Here is a 10,955-nt window from a genome sequence, read left to right on the forward strand (position 1 = left end):
CGCCTTATTCGACTGAATTACGCCGGTGACTCCACCGTCAATTCAACAATAACTAGGCTAGATGCCTAGAGTTCTTAACAGAACAAACATTTTGCCATAAAGTGGGAGTTTAACAATAAAAATTGTACGAAATTTGAACTAATGCGTTCACAAAATCATATAATTTAATCGCTTGTAACACATGTTGTTGTAGTACACTTTTCTATTAGCGAAACATGTTTGTTAAAAAATAACAGAATTCGGAAGCCTTCTCTACAGGCAACAGTGGGGAAAAAAAATGCGATCGGAACGGTCCGAAGGTTGTCACAGTAACAACCATGGACAGAAAAACTGAAGAACGCATTTGTAACAATTCAAATTAGAAAACTAATTATGTTACATAACCATCTGTAGTAAAATACAAAGGACGCCGATTTCAGGAATATTGTTTGATCTACACCGCTTTAATTGTTGCTGTAGCACCATTCCGCCGAAATTATTGTTTTCGAATACCGAATCCTTAATTACTTACAAAAATACATGTTGTGCAAACCTGTCTGTATTGTTATGAATATTACATGCATTTCCTTACGAAGAATGCCGCCTCTTTGTTCGCGAATTCCCTCAACGCAAAATTATTATAAGGTGGGCGAACTATACAGCTGAAACATGTAACTGCATAATCCATAGCCTACGGCGTTTTAAGTATAATATGACTGCAGCGTAGGATTTCGAGGGAGTGGATACCGGCAAATGGAAACGCAAATATCCTATAAACCACATAGAGGGGAAAATAGTAATGAACGCGTAGTAGATTGTGGGTCATTCTAAACACCATACCTTGTTGCTGGACCTCGTCTGCGTGCACAGACAGGAATGCCAGAAATGTTGTCCACACGATGAAGCTGTAGATCCGTCCACCTTTCGTAAAGAGCGCCATTGCTTGCATGGTTCACTAATTTCAGAGCACAACACTAAGAAAACACTGCACTTTCATTCCAACACTGTTCTGAAACTGATTTTAGTATTTCTCCTCCAAGTTGGTAATTATTTTCGTCACTTTAAGTAAAAGTATCACTTGCCACACCTCTATTCTGCGTTCACTAAGAGTCTTTACACCAAGGTTAAACTAGTGACGATACCATCACACGGTAGAATTGCGAAATAACAGCCTGTAGCACAAAAGTTCCTGATAAACTTATTTGAAACTCCATAGCTTTGTTCTACTCTACACACTGTCTACCTTCATGTAACTCCAATGAAATACTATTTAAAAAAGAACATAAATATTAGCCACACACACAAAAAAAAGTTGAAGATTTATGCAGTTGTAAAAACTTCTATCGGTAGTTTTCGTATCACTCCGCAAAGCTGCCACGACTACAAAGCCACAACCACTTGCCGGCAGACTTACAGCCCGACTGCGCTCCGCTCCGCGGCGAGTTCGGAGAGCGGTGAGTTGCTCCAAGTTCAAACTGGTGGGTGACGTCACGTATACGTCACACTGTCCGAGACTTCGGGGAACTTCGGAAACGGAACGAACAGGTATGATCGTCAGCTAAGCACGTTTAGACTAGCTGATACGGTCGAAAGTCGTATGTAACGTCTAATGGTCCACAGAAGTGATTATACTGCTACCAGCAGAGTATTATGGTTTGCTGTAGTAGGCCTTAAGAAGTCAGAAGTTTTTTTGTTTCATAAAAAGGGTCATTCCCTCTTGGAAAACAGAACACCTTATGTCAAGTTTCATTCGAAGGTCGTCTACTACAAAATTATTTCGAATCTCTCCACACTACTTCGGAGAGCGGGTATAGTGCTTTCTTTCCTACCCTGAGAACTCATTTCTCTGTTATACTTGGTTATTTAACGACGCTGTATCAACTACTGGGTTATTTAACGTCGAGAACCAGATGATGGGAGATGTAATCGGCAAGATCAAGCCGAGAATTCGTCATAGATTACCTGACATTCGTTTTACGGTTGTGGAAAATCTCGAAAAAAAAAAACCAACCAGGTAATCATCCCAAGAGGAACTCGAACCTACGCCCGAGCGCAACTCTGGATCAACAGGCAAACGCGCTATCTCTTTATCTATGCCGGTGGTCGATGGCCATTCTTCTGATACATTACCAATGAACTTACGTCTCAACGCAACGAAATACGAATTGTAAAATATTGGAATGCGAATCCAGAAATACGTATAGAGTGTTAATTGGGAGGCTGGAGGGAAAAAGACCTTTGGAGAGACCTAATCGTAGACAAAATTAAATTATGGTTTATTTAACGACGCTCACAACTGCCGAGGTTATATCAGCGTCGCCGGTGTGCCGGAATTTTGTCCCGCAGGAGTTCTTTTACATGCCAGTAAATCTATTGACATTAAGCACACTTAAATGCCATGGACCTGGGCCGAGATCGAACCTGCAACCTCGAGCACTGAAGGCCAGCGTTATACCGACTAGCTACCCAGGCCGACTCTGGACGTAGATGGGAGAATAATATTAAAATGGATTTAAGGGAGGTGGGATATGATGGTAGAAACTGGATTAATCTTGCTCAGGATAATTATAATAATTTAATAATAATTTATTTATTTAATCTGGCAGAGTTAAGGCCAGTAGGCCTTCTCTTCCGCCCAGCCAGACTCTAATTCTAATTAAATACATTTGCTTACATAGTTATTACATTAATATCTAGATCATAAAACAACATGAAAGTAAATAATGAAAATTGGATAACTAATGTCAGTGTGACAATAATAAACACTGGTAAGAAATAGTTATAATAATAATAATAATAATAATAATAATAATAATAATAATAATAATAATAATAATAATGAGATAATTTAGATATTTATCTGTGATATATATAACCATTAAACATTGAGAAACCTGAAACAGCTATTATTGTTCACAATAATTGTTAGAAAAATATTTCGTTAGCCTATTCTTAAATTGGTTTGATGTCTGACAGTCCCTGACATTACTCGGTAGGGAATTCCAAAGTCGAGGAACAGCCACAGTGAAAGAAGATGAATATGAGGATGTTCGGTGGGAGGGAATGGATAATATTGAGGAGTGTTGTGATCGTGTGTCTAGGTTATGATGAGTGGATAAATTTTGAAAACGAGACGCAAGATAGACAGGAGTGGAGAAATGCAATATGTGAAAGAGAAGGGAAAGACGGTGGATTTTCCTACGATCTTCTAGACGGAGCCAGGACAACATTTCGAGGGATGGTGTTACGTGATCAGCCCGGCGAATATTGCAGACGAAACGGACGCACATATTATGAACACGTTGTAGTCTCTGCGCCGAAGTAACGCTTAGGTCAGTAAGCAGAATATCACAGTAATCGAAGTGGGACATCATGAGTGTTTGCACTAGCATTTTTTTCATGGAAAAGGGTAGAAAATTCTTTAATCGTCTAAACGAGTGGATTAATGAGAATACCTTTTTGCAGGTTTCTGCAACTTGAATGTTCCAATTTAAACTTTTATCCATATAAATACCTAGATTCTTTACTGATAGGGACAGATGGTGGGCTTATGTGAGGGCGGCGATGAACCTCCGGGTTCCTTAAAAACCATAAGTAAGTAAGAAGTAAAATATTGGAATGCGAAATAAGTGGAAAAAGATTTAGTGTAGTAGGCAGAAGCCACCTCCCTCCCCAGTTTTCCAATAAATATTTTAAAATTAGATTTAAAGCATGAAGGAACACTGCACCATTAGCGTTGCCAATGTGGCATTGAAAGAAGATCATTCTTTGATGTTTCTTACATGCAGAAAAATTCATGACAATCGCTTTTATTATTATTATTATTATTATTATTATTATTATTATTATTATTATCATTATCATTATTATTATTATTATTATTATTATTATTATTATTATTATTATTATGAAAGTGAGATATAAAAAGTTTCAGTCCACACCTGTGAAGTAACGGTTAGCGCGTTAGGCCACGAAACCAGTGGACCGGGTTCGATTCCCGGTCGGGACAAGTTCCCTGGTTGAGGTTTTTCCAGGGTTTTCAATATGAGCAAATGGTGGGTAATTTTCGGTGCTGAACCCTGGACTCATTTCACCGGCATTATCACCTTCATCTTATTCAGACGCTAAATAACTTAAGCTGTTGATAAAGCGTCGTAAAATAATGTACCAAAAATTAAAAAGATTTACAACTTTAAGATATTATTTATTCCTCCAAAAGTGGATACTAACTGCTATCCAAATTTAACTTCCTGAATAAACATTGAACTGAGCATTTACAGTGAAACAAGAGAAAAAAACTGTAATTTAGTCTCGTTTTTCAAACTTCTCATCGATTCTGTTATAACGCGCGTCATGCACTTGGATCGCAATATATTATTACGTCATAAAAAAACAGAAATTAAACAAAGTTACAAATATATCAGTTACACATATTTATTCTTGTAAAAAAATTAAATAAAATAGTTGTAGTTTATCTCTAGTCACTCAACGTACTGAAGCACTGAAACTGATTTACTGTAGGATCTTTACTTTTTAACTTTGCTCTAGAGTATGCGATTAGGAAAGTACAGGATAACAGAGAGGGTTTGGAATTGAACGGGTTACATCAGCTGCTAGTCTATGCGGATGACGTGAATATATTAGGAGAAAATCCGCAAACGATTAGGGAAAACACGGGAATTTTACTTGAAGCAAGTAAAGAGATAGATTTGGAAGTAAATCCCGAAAAGACAAAGTATATGATTGTGTCTCGTGACGAGAATATTATACGAAATGGAAATATAAAAATTGGAAATTTATTTTTGAAGAGGTGGAGAAGTTCAGATATCTTGGAGCAACAGTAACAAATATAAATGGTACTCGGGAGGAAGTTAAACACAGAGTAAATATGGGAAATGCGTGTTATTATTCGGTTGAGAAGCTTTTATCATCCAATCTGCTGTCAAAAAATCTGAAAGTTAGAATTTATAAAACAGTTATATTACCGGTTGTTCTTCATGGTTGTGAAACTTGGACTCTCACTTCGAGAGAGCAACATAGGTCAAGGGTGTTTGAGAATAAGGTTCTTAGGAAAATATTTGGGGCAAAGAGGGATGAAGTTACAGGAGAATGGAGAAAGTTACACAACACAGAACTGCACGCATTGTATTCTTCATCTGACATAATTAGGAACATGAAACCAGACGTTTGAGATGGGCAGGGCATGTAGTACGTATGGGCGAATCCAGAAATGCATATAGAGTGTTAGTAGGAAGGCCGGAGGGAAAAAGACCTTTGGGGAGGCCGAGACGTAGACGGGAGGATAATATTAATCTGGATTTAAGGGAGGTGGGATATGATGATAGAGAATGGATTAATCTTGCTCAGGATAGGGGCCAATGGCGGGCTTATGTGAGGGCGGCAATGAACCTCCGGGTTCCTTAAAAGCGAGTAAGTAAGTAAGTAAGTCTATAATAAGTATTTAGAAGGGAGTGAAAGCAATTTGCCTTAAACTGTGAAAGCTGCGAGGAAGAATCTTAACCGAGGTAGGAAAGTACAGTACTTCACAAAATTGATATTAACAGATAAATAATTATTATTTTTTCGGGAGACAGAATTTACATTGTGTTATATCAGAATAAACAATATAGGCCTATTTGTCCGCGCTATATCGGGCTTTTACTACAGTATAATTCCACCTGATTTATATGATAGAGCCATATTTATTATATTATGGATATTACACAACCCTCATCTGTTCTTATTTCAGTATAATTTGGATGATTCATATTGGCCATAGTACAGGCTCTTTTCTGTAATGTGATTGTGGCTGTCCCTTTACGTAAGAGTGCCATCATAGCTACATTATTATTATATGATAGAGTATAGTCTACTTTGTCTTGCGGATACACATTATGGTACTAAATTGTATTTCCTTAGCACAGGGCATTATTACATAAATAAAAAGCCCAGGCGCACGCTGGCTACAAAAAGAAGTACAGAGGTGGCCCTTTGTCATGATTACAGCAGAATTAAATAGCTTGAATTATACAATTAATGCTATTAATAACATTTTCAAGACATCGCTTCTTTTAGTTGGTTACATAACGACGCTGTATCAACTACTCTGTTATTTAGAGTCGATAGGATTGGTGATAGTGAGATGGTATCTGGTGAAATGAAGCCGAGGATTCGTCATAGATTACCTTACATTTGTCTTACAGTTTGAGAAAACCTGAAAAAAAAAACCCAACCGGGTAATCACACCAAGCAGGAATCGAACCCACGTTAGAGCGCAACTCCGGATCGGCAGATAAGCGCCTCACCCGATTTCTTCCTGGAGTTACTCGTACAGCAGTGAAATTACAGACTCAAACGAAGATCTCAGGTCTTAGAATAGCTTCAGCGCCGTTTGGTAAGTTATCTTCCTTGAGAAAAAAAGATATTTGGGCCGTTTGCTAAAACGGTGGACTGAGATCTTAACAGACCAGTAAGCCGAAAGAAAGAAAGAAAGAAAGAAAGAAAGAAAGAAAGAAAGAAAGAAAGAAAGAAAGAAAGAAAGAAAGAAAGAAAGAAAGAAAGAAACAAACAAACAAACAAACAAACAAACAAACAAACAAACAAACAAACAAATTCCATGGTAAGAATAAACATGAGTATATAGTATATACTGGACTTTTTTTAGTATATACTCTTCTTAATAAGAATAAAAACATTTGAGTACCTACTCATTTTTGATTACATACTCATAACATGGAAGCATAGTAGAATATACTCAAGTGTCCATCTTGTACAGAATATATACTCAAGCTTGATAAGAATAAAAGCTAGTATATTCTCATATTTATAAGTTCGTTCTCATGTTATTCTGAGTATGGTTTGTAGCAGGCTCAATTCTGAATATTTGTTGATTTGTGTTCAGTTTAAAGTTAAATAAAAAAAATTGGCAGAATTTATGAACGATGTAGTACCTCACGGAAAAAATATAGAAAAAGACGTGAACTTCAGAAGTCTTTAACGCTTCACAAAAGTGAATGTGAAAAAAGGTTAAACACGTATTTGTTATTCATAAAAAAAACATAACCTATAAAAATATGAACAGCTATCAAATTATAAGGTTAGATTGTATTGTTAAATATAATTAACAATTACAGTTTATTTTGTAAAATTTGAATTGCAAAATATATAAAACTCTCTATAATACAAAATAGAATTAGCATAACTGGAATTCTAGAAATGGATTGTAATCTCTATCCAACATCCTTTAATGACGATTTCCCAGTACTGTTTTCTTGTTTCCTGTTTATTAATGTCACTTATCTTATTCTCTCTCTCTTTCATGTTTATTTATTTATTCATTTATTTACTTATTTATTTGTTTATTTAATTAATTAATTAATTTGTTTATTTATTTATTTATTTATTTATAAAAAGCAAAACACAAACTACTACAGTATGCGGATAGCATGTGAAAGTCTATAAAAAAAAACTGAGCATCACGGTGCAATGTGGTCAAAGAGCATAGGTAACACGAGTACATACTAACTTTTAAACGATCAAGAAGGCTGTAGAGATGAGTATATATTCGGGTTAGGTAGAATGTCTTTATTCTTACGAATATGAGTATATTCTAGTGGTTACGAGTATATAATCACAGGAAGTGCTCATACTCAAAAGTATAAACCTTGAGAAAGTACTTAAGCTTTATTCTTACTACTCATTAACAAACAAAACGTAGAGTAATCATCTTATTCACGAATAGAAAATGAATTATATATTAGAATTAATCAAATACAGATAAAAATTTTGCTCTGAAACTTATTAGGAATACATCGGCAAGTAGAAAACATCACTCAGTTTCGAGAATGTAGCTAAAGTTGCGTCGGTTTCATGCTTTATTTTTCTTTCCGTTTACAAAATAGAGAATACGGGTATATGACAAGAGAAATAATTAATTATGTCCACATAATAGGCGTAAATTTTCTCTTCATATAAAGTGACATTCCGAAATTACTCCCAGCTCACAACGAATTTTTCACTATGGTTCACTCAAAGCATATCGTACGTGTATTTATCTAGAGAAAATCAAAACTCGATTGGAATTTAATTGACTATTACACGATTAGAAGAAAGTATATAAAGAAATAAAGTACTCTAATACAATAAACTATTAATTGACTTACTAAAATTCTATTTAACTAATTTTAGCTTCACCAAAACGTTTGAACGGAGCCGCCATTTTCGATTGACTATGCTGTAAAAAATGACGATCGCAAAGCATGTTTTATAGTCCCGGTAAAGAATTAGAAGTTTGAAATATTTACAATCAAAGAAACAAATGGTAGGGAGGTGATAAAAACAGAAGAAAGTGTATAAAGATTAGAAGAAATAAAGTACTCTAATACAATAAAATACGTATTAATTGACTTATTGAAATTATATTTCACTAATGTTAGCTTCACGTCCGCCAAGTTAGCTGTGTGGTAGCGCGTCTGCCTCCTGGTTCGATTCCCGGCGGGGTCAGAAATTTTCATGTAAAATTTCTACCTCGAGACTAGGAAAGATAGTGGTGCACAACTTCTAATCACTAGATTGTGCAGCAATATGCCTGGGTTAAATCCCAAATCTCTCCGCAGTGCATATGAAGAGAAGGCATATGTCACTGTTGATAGTGATTCGTCCGTCGGATGGGGACGTTAAGCCTGGCGGTCCCCTTGGTGCTATTCGACAGGAGTAGGCTACGTGCCGGCACCGGGTTTCCGCTTCTCCCTTCCCCACCTTCACTATCACCCTCACCCATTCCCTACAACACACTTACACGAATACTTACACATAAACTCACCCTAGTACACGACATAAATCTTCACAGATACACATCATGCATAACGTGGCCCGTCGATGTGATGTGTAACCCCAAAATGGGTCACAGTCCTGCCATCTATCCTCAGTATGTGGAACCCGAATCACGTTAAGTGAAGTGAGTTGGCATTAGACATACACACACACATGTTAGCTTCACCAAAACGTTTGAACAGAGTTGTCATTTTCAGTTGACTGTCTATGCGGTATAAACAAATGATGATCGCAAAGCATGTTTCACAGTACCGTAAAGAATTTGCAGTTTGAAATGTTGGCAAACAAAGAAACAAATTATAGGGAAGTGATAAAAGGAAACAAATCCTAGGGAAGTGATAAAATTGTAGCGATAAACACCCATGATTGGTTGAAACACGTCCTTTCGTACCGTTTTATTGGTAAAAAGTAGTATGACGTAATAAAAGTGTAACAGACACTTTAAAATTGCAGAACTCGCATCAAATATCAAACAAGTAATCACACAGATCAGTAGCTGCTCTCGATGCCGAGATATTCCTGAGAGACGCCGCGCGTACAACTCATTTTATACATAACTTCGGCGCCTTTATACCCGTAGCGAAGGGGCGTAGTAGCAAGTTACATTGATTCACGGCCTAACTAGCAATAGCATTAGTGTTCGGCTCTAGATCTTCTTGCAGTAAGCATATGATTTTATTTTTTTTGTTTCACCGAGGTTCCGGGAATGGTAAGCCAAGAACAAGGGAAAGACAAGGAACACAAAGAAAATAGAAGGGGTATGAGGGGAGTATAAGGAGATCATGGGGAACACAAGGAGAACAAGGGTAAGACAAAGAGAACAAGATAAAACAAGGAGAATAAAGGGAAGAAGAGAGAAGAAGGCAAACAAATGAAAACACAGAGAACAAGGAGAAAAAAAAGTGAACTTGTTTATGCCTTAAATTTAATTAACTTACTTGTTTTGTATTATACATATACAGGGACATCATTTTATTTTTACTTCAATTTTTATTGTACCTGAGTTTTTGAATGTACTTCACTCCCACTCCTTCTACGTCCTCCACACAGAACCATATACAGTCATAGTAGCGTTACGGTCATAGTAAACAGTACGTTCCAAAAATATGTTCGCGTTTTCCAGTGACGAAAGAGCTTTCAATATTGAATCATTTTTGCACAGGTACTGTCGTCCATTTGCCTACGTCGTATCCCGGTTTCCCCCACCAGCTTTTATTCTCCAGCTAGTGGCTGGGCTGTCTTAGCTCTTTTCTGAGAACATTAATTTCTGTTAGGAATTTGACGTCTACGTAATATTGTACGACTGTTTAAAATAACTTAAATAAAAGGACCTTGTTAAGCAATTAACTGTCACGTGATTTCCTCCCTTTCTACAACCCTACGACATAACCACTTGGACGGACAGTAGATAGTATGTCTGAGTAATTTTATCTTTTCAGATCGGGCGGAAGTGAAGATTGAATTTACAGTACGTAAGGTACTCTTTTATAGAGTAAGTACAGAATTATTTCAACATGAGTTACTAGTACGAAGAACGAAAATGGTAATTGGGATTAGGTACAATAGTCTACGCCTATAGTGCGATAATATACACATTAGAACTGAAGCCTGTATCGAAATGAGCGGCCACCATTTTCAAAAATGTGTTTAAATATCCATATTATGATTATTTTTCAATTTAACTTCATTCTCTATATTGTACGCTAATGTGCAGTAGACAGTATAATATACACTGCATAATGAATACCTCCACATGGACAGCTCAGTTCGTGAGTAAAAACACTCATTGTTAATACTGCACTGTATTTTGATTAAACAAAAACCTAATGAAAATGATCAAACTCAAAAGCGCGATATTTCCTAGTTTACGCAAATAATGAACTACTTTTCTTCCCTCCTATACCTAGTAAAGTGATTTGTTTGTATATTACGTCAGTATCATCGAACTCCAGTCGAGGAAGGGGGTAGCAAACGGCGTTGATCCAAAGGTATAGGCAAGTTAGTATTAAAAATGTTAGTAAAAATAAAATGATGTCTCTGTAGCTCAACTGATGAATGATCGGTTGCGTTTGTAAATTTAATAATCTGATTGGCTATGTATTGTATATTTTAGTAGAGCCATCGATGTAGCTCAGTCGGCAGAC

The sequence above is a fragment of the Periplaneta americana genome, chromosome 4 (assembly GCF_040183065.1).
Source record: "Periplaneta americana isolate PAMFEO1 chromosome 4, P.americana_PAMFEO1_priV1, whole genome shotgun sequence".
Classification (NCBI taxonomy): Eukaryota; Metazoa; Arthropoda; class Insecta; order Blattodea; family Blattidae; genus Periplaneta; species Periplaneta americana.